At 42.1% G+C, this 10,114-nt stretch overlaps 1 pseudogene; it reads right to left on the bottom strand.

Moving 5' to 3' along the window:
• Positions 1–432: 432 nt before the first annotated feature.
• On the bottom strand, positions 433–1,288 carry LOC112666870 (olfactory receptor 7A10-like; annotated as a pseudogene).
• Positions 1,289–10,114: the final 8,826 nt, after the last annotated feature.

Below are 10,114 nucleotides of genomic sequence, written 5' to 3'. Positions count from 1 at the left end.
ATTGGGAATAAATTAAGAAATAAAGGATGAAAATTAAGGGAAAAACTTAATAACATGAGTAAGTTGTCCTGAGAAGTTGAAAAAATTAAAATTCCAGGAAATAAATGAAAGAAGCAAGTTCTATTTCCACAATATTCTTTTAAAAATCCTAACTTCTGGGAATCCCTGGGTGGCTCAGTGGTTTAGCGCCTGCCTTCGGCTTGGGGTGTGGTCCTGGAGTCCCTTGTTCGAATCCCACATCAGACTCTCTGCATGGAGTCTGCTTCTCCCTCTGCCTGTGTCTCTGCATAGAGCCTGCTTCTCTCTCTGCCTGTGTCTCTGCCTCCCCCTCCTTCTCTCTGTGTCTCATGAATAAATGAATAAAAAAAATCTTAAAAAATAATCCTAACTTTTGCCTCCAAGGCTTTGAGGCCTACAATTATGGGAAATTCTTCAGCAATAGGACAACTGGCCTTTTGATAGCTTCCAGCCCAGAGAATTTCATCAGAGCCCTCTTTATGTTTCTGTTCCTCAGGCTGTAGATGAAGGGGTTCAGCATAGGTGTGACCACTGTGTACATCACTGAGGCCACTGCACTTGTGTAGGAGCTCTGGGGAGCAGCAGAGCTAAGGTACACTCCTAGGGCTGTACAATAAAATAAAGAGACAACCGAGAGGTGAGATGCACAGGTGGAAAATGCTTTATGCTTACCCTGAGCTGATGATATTCTATGTATGCAGGAAACTATCTTAGAGTAGGAGTAAAGGACCCCAGCCAGGGGAACACCCCCCAGGAGCACAGCTGCAAAGTATATCATCATGTTATTAAGAAATATGTCAGAACAGGCAAGTTGGATCATGTGATTGAGTTCACAGAAAAAGTGCGGGATTTCCACCTCTGTACAGAAGGACAGCTGCAACACCATTGAGGTCTGTAAAAAGGAGTGCAAGACACTTATGATCCAGGACACCAGAACTAGCAGTCCACAGAGCCGGGGGTTCATGATGACCATGTAGTGCAGGGGATGGCAGATGGCCACAAAACGGTCATAAGCCATCACAGCCAGGAGATAGATGTCCAACCCTGAAAAGATTATGAAAAAGTACATCTGTGTGATGCAGCCTGCATAGGTGATGACTTTGCTCTGAGTCTGGATGTTCAGCAGCATCTTGGGGACAGTGGTAGAGGTGAAACAGATGTCTACAAAGGACAGGTTGGCGAGGAAGAAGTACATGGGGGTGTGGAGGTGGGAGTCAGAGCTGATGGCCAGGATGATGAGCAGGTTTCCAAACACAGTGATCAGGTACATGGAGAGGAAAAGCCCAAATACGAGTGGCTGCCAGTCTGGTCCCTCTGAAAATCCCAGAAGAAAGAATTCTGATATCCATGTATCATTGTTTGGTTGCATGTGGTTGCACTGACTACCAGGAAAGAGGAAAAAGACATGATCTGTTTTCACATGAACAGCATTGCTTATATAGTTGAAATGCTACTATTTATATTTTTCAGTCAATTATTAATTTCAGTATCTTGTGTAGGGATTGTGCCCTTGAAGAGATTCTGTCCCGTTCCATCTCTAGTTAGGCTTTTTGTTTTCATTTTCCCCATTGCCCCCAACAGGTCATTCACTTTACTGTTTTATTAAGAATATCTTTCAGGATACTTGGTGGCTCAGTCAGATAGGGATCTGACTCTTGATTGTGGCTCAGGTGATGATCTCAGGGTAGTGAGATCGAGCCCCACATTAGGCTCTGCTCTGGGTGTGGAGTCTGCTCTAGATTCTTTCTACCATTCCCTCTGTCCCTCCCCTGTTCACACTTTCTCTCTATCTCTCTCTCTCCCTAAAAAAAGAATATATTTCATGCATTCAAGGAGTATGTATTGAGTGTCAAACATGTTCCAGGCAATGTCTATGTCTAGACAATAAATATAGGACACTGAAAGCCAAAAGCCACTATAATCCAATTATGGAAAAAGAACAGAAACAAATAAAATAATAATATATCACAGGGTGTCAAGTGCTATGAGGAGAACAAGAGTAGGTATCAAGGAGAGAGTGGATATGACTGTTATTCTGTAATTGGTGTTTAGGGAAGACCAGTAAACAAGGTGACATTTGAACAGAGACCTCAAGGAAGAGAGGGCAGGAGCCATGAGCATGTCTGGTGAAATGTGTGCAGACAGAGGGATTGGCTTCTGCAGAGCCCCTGAGGATTATATTACTTTGAACTACTCAAATCCAAAAAAGGAAGCAAGTGTGGGAAGGGGAATAAGCAGGAGAGCGATCAGAGCTGGTGTCAAGCAGTGCTGTTGGTTAAACTTCAATAAAAGGAATCACTCAGGCACATTACATGTTTCTTGTATTTTATAATCTACTTGCAAAAGAGTCCTGTAAATTGAAATAGAGCCCCTCCTGAATACCATTAGGCAATTGAGTTTTGGCCTCTGTAAGAGTCACCTTAGAATATAATAGACCATGTACCCCCACTCTGAAGACTGTTCTCACTCCACAAGTGGCATGCATGCATGCACAAGTACATATGCTGCCATGTATGTGTGCACACACACAACTCCAGATCATTACTCCCTGGGTTGTGTTCTTACCATGACTCCTCATCCCTAGTTCCAATGATGAAGCTGGAGCAGCGGTAACTCAAGCTGGCCAGGTCAGTGATCATTCCCTTAAACAATGTAAAATGCTAACTGATAGTCCAATTGGCAAGTTTCCCATGGACAAAAAAATTGACAAATCATCCCAGCATACTCATTTTCTATCCTGTATTTAAAGAAACACAATCTGCTCAAAAACGAGAGAGAGAGAGAGAGAGAGAGAGAGAGAGAGAGAGAGAGAGAGAAATCAAACAAAGGTGGCAAAAAGATCTAATGGTTCAGGTGGTTGCTGAAACCTGAGAGACCAAGAGGAAGAAAGCCTCCCTGGTTCAGACAACATTCCAACTCTTGTATCTCCCAGATGTCCCTGAAAAAATAATAGAGGAGCAAAATTAAATTAAGTCAGAAGACAAAAGTAGTGGTATCTTCATGGTGTCATTTGCCTTAGAGAGTGAATGTGCTGAGAGGAAATTGTGCTAAGGGGAGAAACCAGCAGTTTAGCAGAGGAAACAGGCCAAGCACAGCATGGTCCAGTATGGTAGGATGAGCAGGAGGAGACTGTTTTGTCTATGTCTCTCTCTAATTTATTTGACCAAGATGCCTTTTAGGATCCTCAAGGGGGTGGGGACTTCCGTCTCCCTTTCCTTATGTAGCATCTTTTCTTGGCTTTTCCTGGGATTTGGATTCTGCTGGATTTTGGACACAGTGTGTGCATTCTGGCCCCATTTCTGGTCTTTGCACAATATCCAAAAGCCAGTTCAGACCTCAATGTTCAAAATTGTGCACCCATCTGTGTCCTCTGGCTCTAAATGACCATCTCCATAAGATTCACACCTGAAACTCTAGTACTGTGACTCCACTATCATTATGCAAGCACCAAAGGAGTAGGGCCTTCACCAACATTGTTCACTGTAGATTTCAAAATGAGATGTGAGCATATGCACACTCACAGGGAAACAAATTGAGAAAATGAGAAGTTCTGACCTAAAAGGATGGGCAGAGACATCTAAGCTAGCTATGTAGAGTGGTTTCATGCAACCATGTTAGACAAAACTGAGTGGAGCACTGAAATGAACTAAGATGTGATGTGCAATAGCAGTAATTGAACAATATTGACATGGATCAGTAATTAATTTAGCAATGATCTTGACATTAGGGAATAAAGAATAGAAATTTCCTAGAACTCTCTAGCCTTAGCTGGTGCTATCTTCATTTTGTTGAGGGAATCAGCAGCTAGGTTTCGGTGCACATGGGCATTTCATATATGACAAGGTTGTATTTCAATTTATTTGGTAAAGGTTGTTTCATACAAGCTGGCACATATGCTATCCATCTGAAAGAAAATAAAGTGGTTCCTAGACTTGTACATCAAAAACAATTAAGAGGGATTACAGACCTCTGTGTAAATGGGAACAGTTCATTCAAGTGAAGGTGGAAAATACGGATACAAGCTACAGATGAATAAAACCATTGTAATTAAGACAGGAAAATCAGAAGTAAGGAGAGAGACATATTTAACTATATAAAATTTAAAAATTTTATGGACAATATATACAACCAAAAGTCATTGAACATTCCAAAAAAAAAAAAAAAAACAAAAGTCATTGAACAATAATGCTGCTAGCTACAGAATATGCATAGAGTTTATGGACATATGATAATCATAGGTATCTAACAATGAACCTGGTGATCAAATATATAAATATTTGCTCAAATTTATTAATGGTTTAAGAAGACAGCAAGAAATCACTTGCATATCCATCAGCCTGTGAGACAAGGTTAAATATCTCTTTCACTGATTGGATTGGAATTTTTAAACAGGTAGCAAAAGAAGTTTCTCTAATTTTTCTGGGAAAAACATGAACTGTTACAATGTTGGGAAAACGAAGGCAGACGTAAATATTAAAATACACATATTCTTTAACTCAGCGGTTCTTAATCTCAGTGCTACTGATATTCTGTTCCAGCCCATTCTCCATGGTGGTGTATGTCCTGGGCTTTGTAGGGATGTTTAGAGTATCCCTGGCCTCTCCTGACACCTCCCATATGACCTCCAAATTGCTCAGTGTCCCCCTGGGGAACAATATCTCCTCCTGTGGAGAACAAGATTTTTAACATAACAATCTCAAAATATTTTTGTAGAATTGCTGTAATAGCAATCAAGGTATTGAAATAGAATAGAAGAAGCTTTCAAAGTATTTGTAGCAGAGCCACATAGTGAAATATTATGCTGACCCTGAAATTACAAATCAGCATTACCCTCGTTGACTGAGGGAAGTGCATGGGGTACCATTGAGTAAGATGTAGGAATTGGCACAGGTAGAAAACAAGACTGACCCAGAACTTTAAGAGCATTCATGATGAGCACAGGATACTAATCCATTTGTATGGTGTATGAATGTGAATGTGTGTGCACCATCTAGGAACAGAAGTTTTAAAAGACACTAAAAACTTAAGGAAGAAAGTTTGTTGGGAGGAATGAAATTAGGTCAAGTATGGTGGCTTCAAAACAACTGTGTGAAACAAAATTACATGAGGATCTAAAATAATGTATATAAAGACATAAAAAAATAATTGAGTGCTATCAAGATGGGTTGCTAATTCCAGACTAAATGTCCAAACATGTGAAATAAAAGAATATGAGAGAATGACATTTATAGCTGGGGAGGAAGCAGTATCTAAGTGATAATATTTTTCTTACATAAAGATATATGGATTCAGGTATGCTTATGGAAGGTACAGGTGATCTTCAGTCAAATGTAAAGAAGCGATGATGGATAAAGATGATGCAACTTTTAGAAATAGATCTCATCACAAAGAGCCAAAAGGATCCATGAGGAATGACAGAGAAGTGAAAAGAAGTGGGAAATATATATAGAAGCGAGTTATTATCAATTTACAAAATACCATTTATTTTCTATTTTCTTATCACAAGGATTGGCAAGTGAAGAATATAAGTGACAGTTCATTTTTTCAGTAAGAATAATAAAATTAAAAAACAATGTAGAGAACACTATATAACTGACAGGTTTGAGCCTATACTACTAATAAACACAATTCTGCATATATATACACATACACAATAGAACTCAATGCAAACAGCAAAGTTCATAAAACAAAAACAAAACCCTCCTCCAATTCCTTGTCTGATATAATACAATCATAAAAGGGAATAAAATCCTCCTGGCCCCACTGTACAAATGCAAAGACCTGGTAGAGACAATACACAATACAGAAACCAATGAATAACTAATCCACAAGTATATTCAGCTCTCTGGTAATGAAATCATTGCAAAGCAACAGTCTTTCACATAGTTTTCACTTGTCAGATAATTGTTTTCATGTGAATATCCAGAGTAACAGGGGATGCTGTGAAAATGGATATCATGAATTACTGTTGCAAGGTCATATCTGCAAGCAATGAATTGGTCTAGGCCTTTCTCATCAGTATGGAAACAGAGTCCAATAAGCCCCATTTTAAAGAAGAAATAGAAATGCCTTGACTTAACTGAACATCCCTCCATCCCTAATATTCCTACTCCCTTTAATTGCAATACTCACAGGTTGTGTTCTATTTTAATGGAAGTACTTTATCCCCTTACTTCATTGTCAATAACCACCCATGTGCTCCTAGCTCTGTCTACTTTTTTTCTTTAATATCATCAATGAATTCAGTAATTATTTCTTCAGGCAAGCAAATGAACATAGAGATATCTAGGTTCTGGCCAAGACTGGTGGCTGTCAGCTGACCTCAGGTCAATGCACCTGGTTTGAATTGTCTTTGACCCTTCCCTACAGGACCTGCTGGGCTATGGGACTCACCTGCACAGGAACTCTAAGGGAGTCTCTATGTGGCAGTCTGAATTCCTCCTGGGTGGGAATGATGGTGACTAAACTGTCCCCACACAAGATGGCAGGAAGGAGCCTGGCATTAATCTCCTAGCCAAACTTAAGTTTCCAGAGGCAACAACCAGGTTCCATGCTGCCCATGGTAGCACAGGTAGGGGGACTGCCACTCAGGGGATATATAAAGCTTCCTCTGTCTATTCATGAGGCATGTTTCTCTCCTGTTCCTCCAATCTCTAAGCACATGATTTCCCTGTGGGGCAGTGGTCTGGACACAAAGGAAAGTCTTCCCGGAGATGGTGTGTTCCCAACAGACCAGGTTATAAGTGAGTGAATCCAGAGTTAATTATTCTTTCTTCAGAACTCAACTACTTTTGGTAGAGACACAGCCTTGCCATCTATAGAAAATTGCTGTTTTCCTTTTCATATGTGAGGAAAACTATTTCTTTGAGATGAACTTTGAGGCAACACAGACCTCAGTTTCATGACATATTTGCTAAATATTTAGGAATTAAAGAGCTGTCATTGAGTCCATAATTGTGAAGAACATTTCCCTCTTGTGACTCCAATCTCTAAGCACATGATTCCTAGGTGGAAAAGTCCTATAGACAGAAAGTATGTTTTCCTAATGAACCTCAGTTCCCAAAAGACTAGGTTAGAGGTCAAGGGAATCCAGTTCTTTTGTTTCCATGATGTTTGTTTTACTTAAACTTCCTGAACTTGCCCCCTTCCTGATGTGTGAATCTCCTAGCACCTTATCCTAGCTCGTGTTTTAGATAGTATTAACTTCCACCATTGTAGAGCAAAATGAGGCAGAGAAAATAAAAAACGCAAAACAACAACAAAAACCCATATCTTGTTTATCTCCCAAAATTAAGTTGAGTATGTTGAAGGGAATCTGGAAGTGGAAAATATATCTAGGACCTGTAATTGTAGAAGTATGAAAGCAAAAAAGGAAGACTCTTAAAAATGAAGAGGTGGTAAAATATTGTAGTTAAGGTGGGAAAAGAGAAAAACAATTGGAAATTTACAGTCTGATATAAAAACGAGTTGTACTGGAAAAAGGAAGAAAAACAAAAAACAAACAAAAAAATAGGACGGGTACCCTCTGTTCTATATACTATAAATCCTTCAGCTTCCCCTGGAGATTTCCAGCGCTGCTTGGCCAAGACCTTGCTCTTCCCCTGTCCTTCCAGCTGGTTTTCTGGGGGAGGGGCCTGCTGTGCTGATTCTCAGGTGTGTGCACCTGAGGGAGCTGCCCCAACCCCTGCCAGGTGTATGGCTTAGTGGGAGCTGTTTATCCTGTGAGGCCCCTGCTCCCTGGCGGCCCTGCTGAGTCCCAGGCACAGAGTGACACCAGGAGGAACAACAGTGGCGGCGGCCAGCTCTCCAGCCCTGGAGTCAACTCCCGCAGTAACTACTGCAGCTCTCAGTCCGCAGGACCTGGATGCTCCGGGGGCGGGGGCCGCGGATCTGCACAGCTCCTGGCCCGGGGTGGCAGGAGCATCCTCGCTGTCCTGTGTCCTCCGGCCTCTGCCTGTCCCGAGGGGAGCACAGGATCGTGGGCTGTGTCCCCTGGCGCCCTGAGATCCGGGGTCTGCGCTGCTGGAATTACGCTCCCGGGCCCGGCTTCTGAAGGCAGCAGGTGCAGCCTCCTCCGCCCAGAGGCCCTTCCTAACCTTCCGGCTTCTCCCCGAGGCCCGGCCTGGCAGGCGCTCCAGCCCTTTACGGAGCTGGGCCTGCGGTGTGTGGGATGCTCTCCCCCGGGCGCACTTCCTCTATTTCCCTGCTAAGCGCCTTTCCATCCAGGAAGAATCCCGTGTGGATGTTTTAAAAGTCCTGCTTCTCCAGGGTTGCGCTTTCCCATCCCAGAGGCTTTTGCTGCAGGGCTTTAGCCTAGCTCCTCACGGGCCCCTCCCCAACTTGATTCTTTTTTATTTTTTCCCAACTTCCTACCTTGTTAGAAGCGAAGACCTTTCTCTCTGCCGCGTTCCAGCTGTTTCTCTTTATTTTTAAAATATTTTTTTTATTGGGGATCCCTAGGTGGCGCAGTGGTTTGGCGCCTGCCTTTGGCCCAGGGCGTGATCCTGGAGACCCCGGATCAAATCCCACGTCAGGCTCCTGGTACATGGAGCCTGCTTCTCTCTCTGCCTGTGTCTCTGCCTCTCTCTCTCTCTCTGTATGACTATCATAAATTAAAAAAAAAAGAAAAAAAATTTTTTTATTGGAGTTCAATTTGCCAACACATAGCATAACACCCAGTGCTCATCCCGCCAAGTGCCCCCTCAGTGCCCATCACCCAGTGACTCCAACCTCCACCCACCTCCCCTTCCACTACCCTTTGTTCGTTTTCCAGAGTTAGGTGTCTCTCGTGTTTTGTCACCCTCACTGATATTTTCACTCCTTTTCCTTTATTCTCTTTCACTAATTTTTATATTCCCCAAAAGAATGAGAACATATAATGTTTGTCTTTCTCTGATTGACTTATTTCACTCAGCATAATACCCTCCAGGTCCCTCCATGTGGAAGCAAATGGTGTGTATTTGTCGTTTCTAATGGCTGAGTAATATTCCATTGTATACATAGAGCACATCTTCTTTATCCATTCATCTTTCGATGGACACTGAAGCTCCTTCCACAATTTGGCTATTGTAGACATTGCTGCTATAAACATCGGGGTGCAGGTGTTCTGGCATTTCACTGCATCTCTATGTTCTCTCTTTAAATCTCAGGTCGAATTTGTAGGTTTTCAGGATGGTTTGAAAGTAATCTAGGTAAGTTGGTGGGGCCAGGTGACTTGGGGACCCTACTCCTCTGCCAGCTTGCCCTTAATCCTAGCATGAGGATTCTCCAGGAACTCATGGCTGCCTTAATGTTGATGTTTTATTAGAGACTTTTGGAAAGCTTATCTTGTCAATAGTCAGACCTGCAAGGTCCTGTAAACCTCATTTTCAACCTACAGAAATTTCTTAGAAATGTGGGTTATCTCTACCCCCTCCCTCCACAAACTAAAAAGTACAGAATCAGTCACTCCTCACAATCCCAGTGCAGCTCTTTACCCATAGATCTTGTCCTTGTGTTATAATAAAATGCACATAAAATGCATCATAACATGTCTTAAGAATTCTTTCTTGACCATTGCATTCAGCCACCCTGCATCAGTATGATATCCCATTTGACAAGGATAGCCTGTTATACAAGAGCTGACTGGTGCAATAATCCAAGCAAACAGACCTAAGACAGTTAGAACCTGTGCTTCTTTTTTTTTTAAAAGATTTTATTTATTTAGCACACAGAAAGAAAGAGAGAGAGAGAGAGCACAGCAGAGGGGAAGGACAGAGTAATAGGGAGAAACAGACTCTCTGATGAGCAGGGAGCAAGATTTGAAGCTTGATCCCAGAACACTTAGATCATGACCTGAGCAGAGGCTTCATTGTCTGAGCCACCCAGGTGCCCCATGTGCTCCTTTTTTTTTTTTTTTTAATTTGTGGCATATGATGTGACAAATGAGGAGCGCAGTTGTGATCATGTTATCCACGTTTATTTCTGATGGCTTTATGAACAAGTGACTATACATGGGCTACCTTCAGAGTTGCTGGGACAGTTTGAAGGACATGCACATTTGTGCAGAAGACCTGGTGACCCTTAACCACACAACTGTCAGGACGTCCAGCTCTCC

This window comes from Canis lupus, chromosome 20 (genome assembly GCF_003254725.2).
Source record: "Canis lupus dingo isolate Sandy chromosome 20, ASM325472v2, whole genome shotgun sequence".
Taxonomy (NCBI): domain Eukaryota; kingdom Metazoa; phylum Chordata; class Mammalia; order Carnivora; family Canidae; genus Canis; species Canis lupus.
Note: the sequence above shows the minus strand (reverse complement) of the source record. Positions and strands in the feature narration are given on the sequence as shown.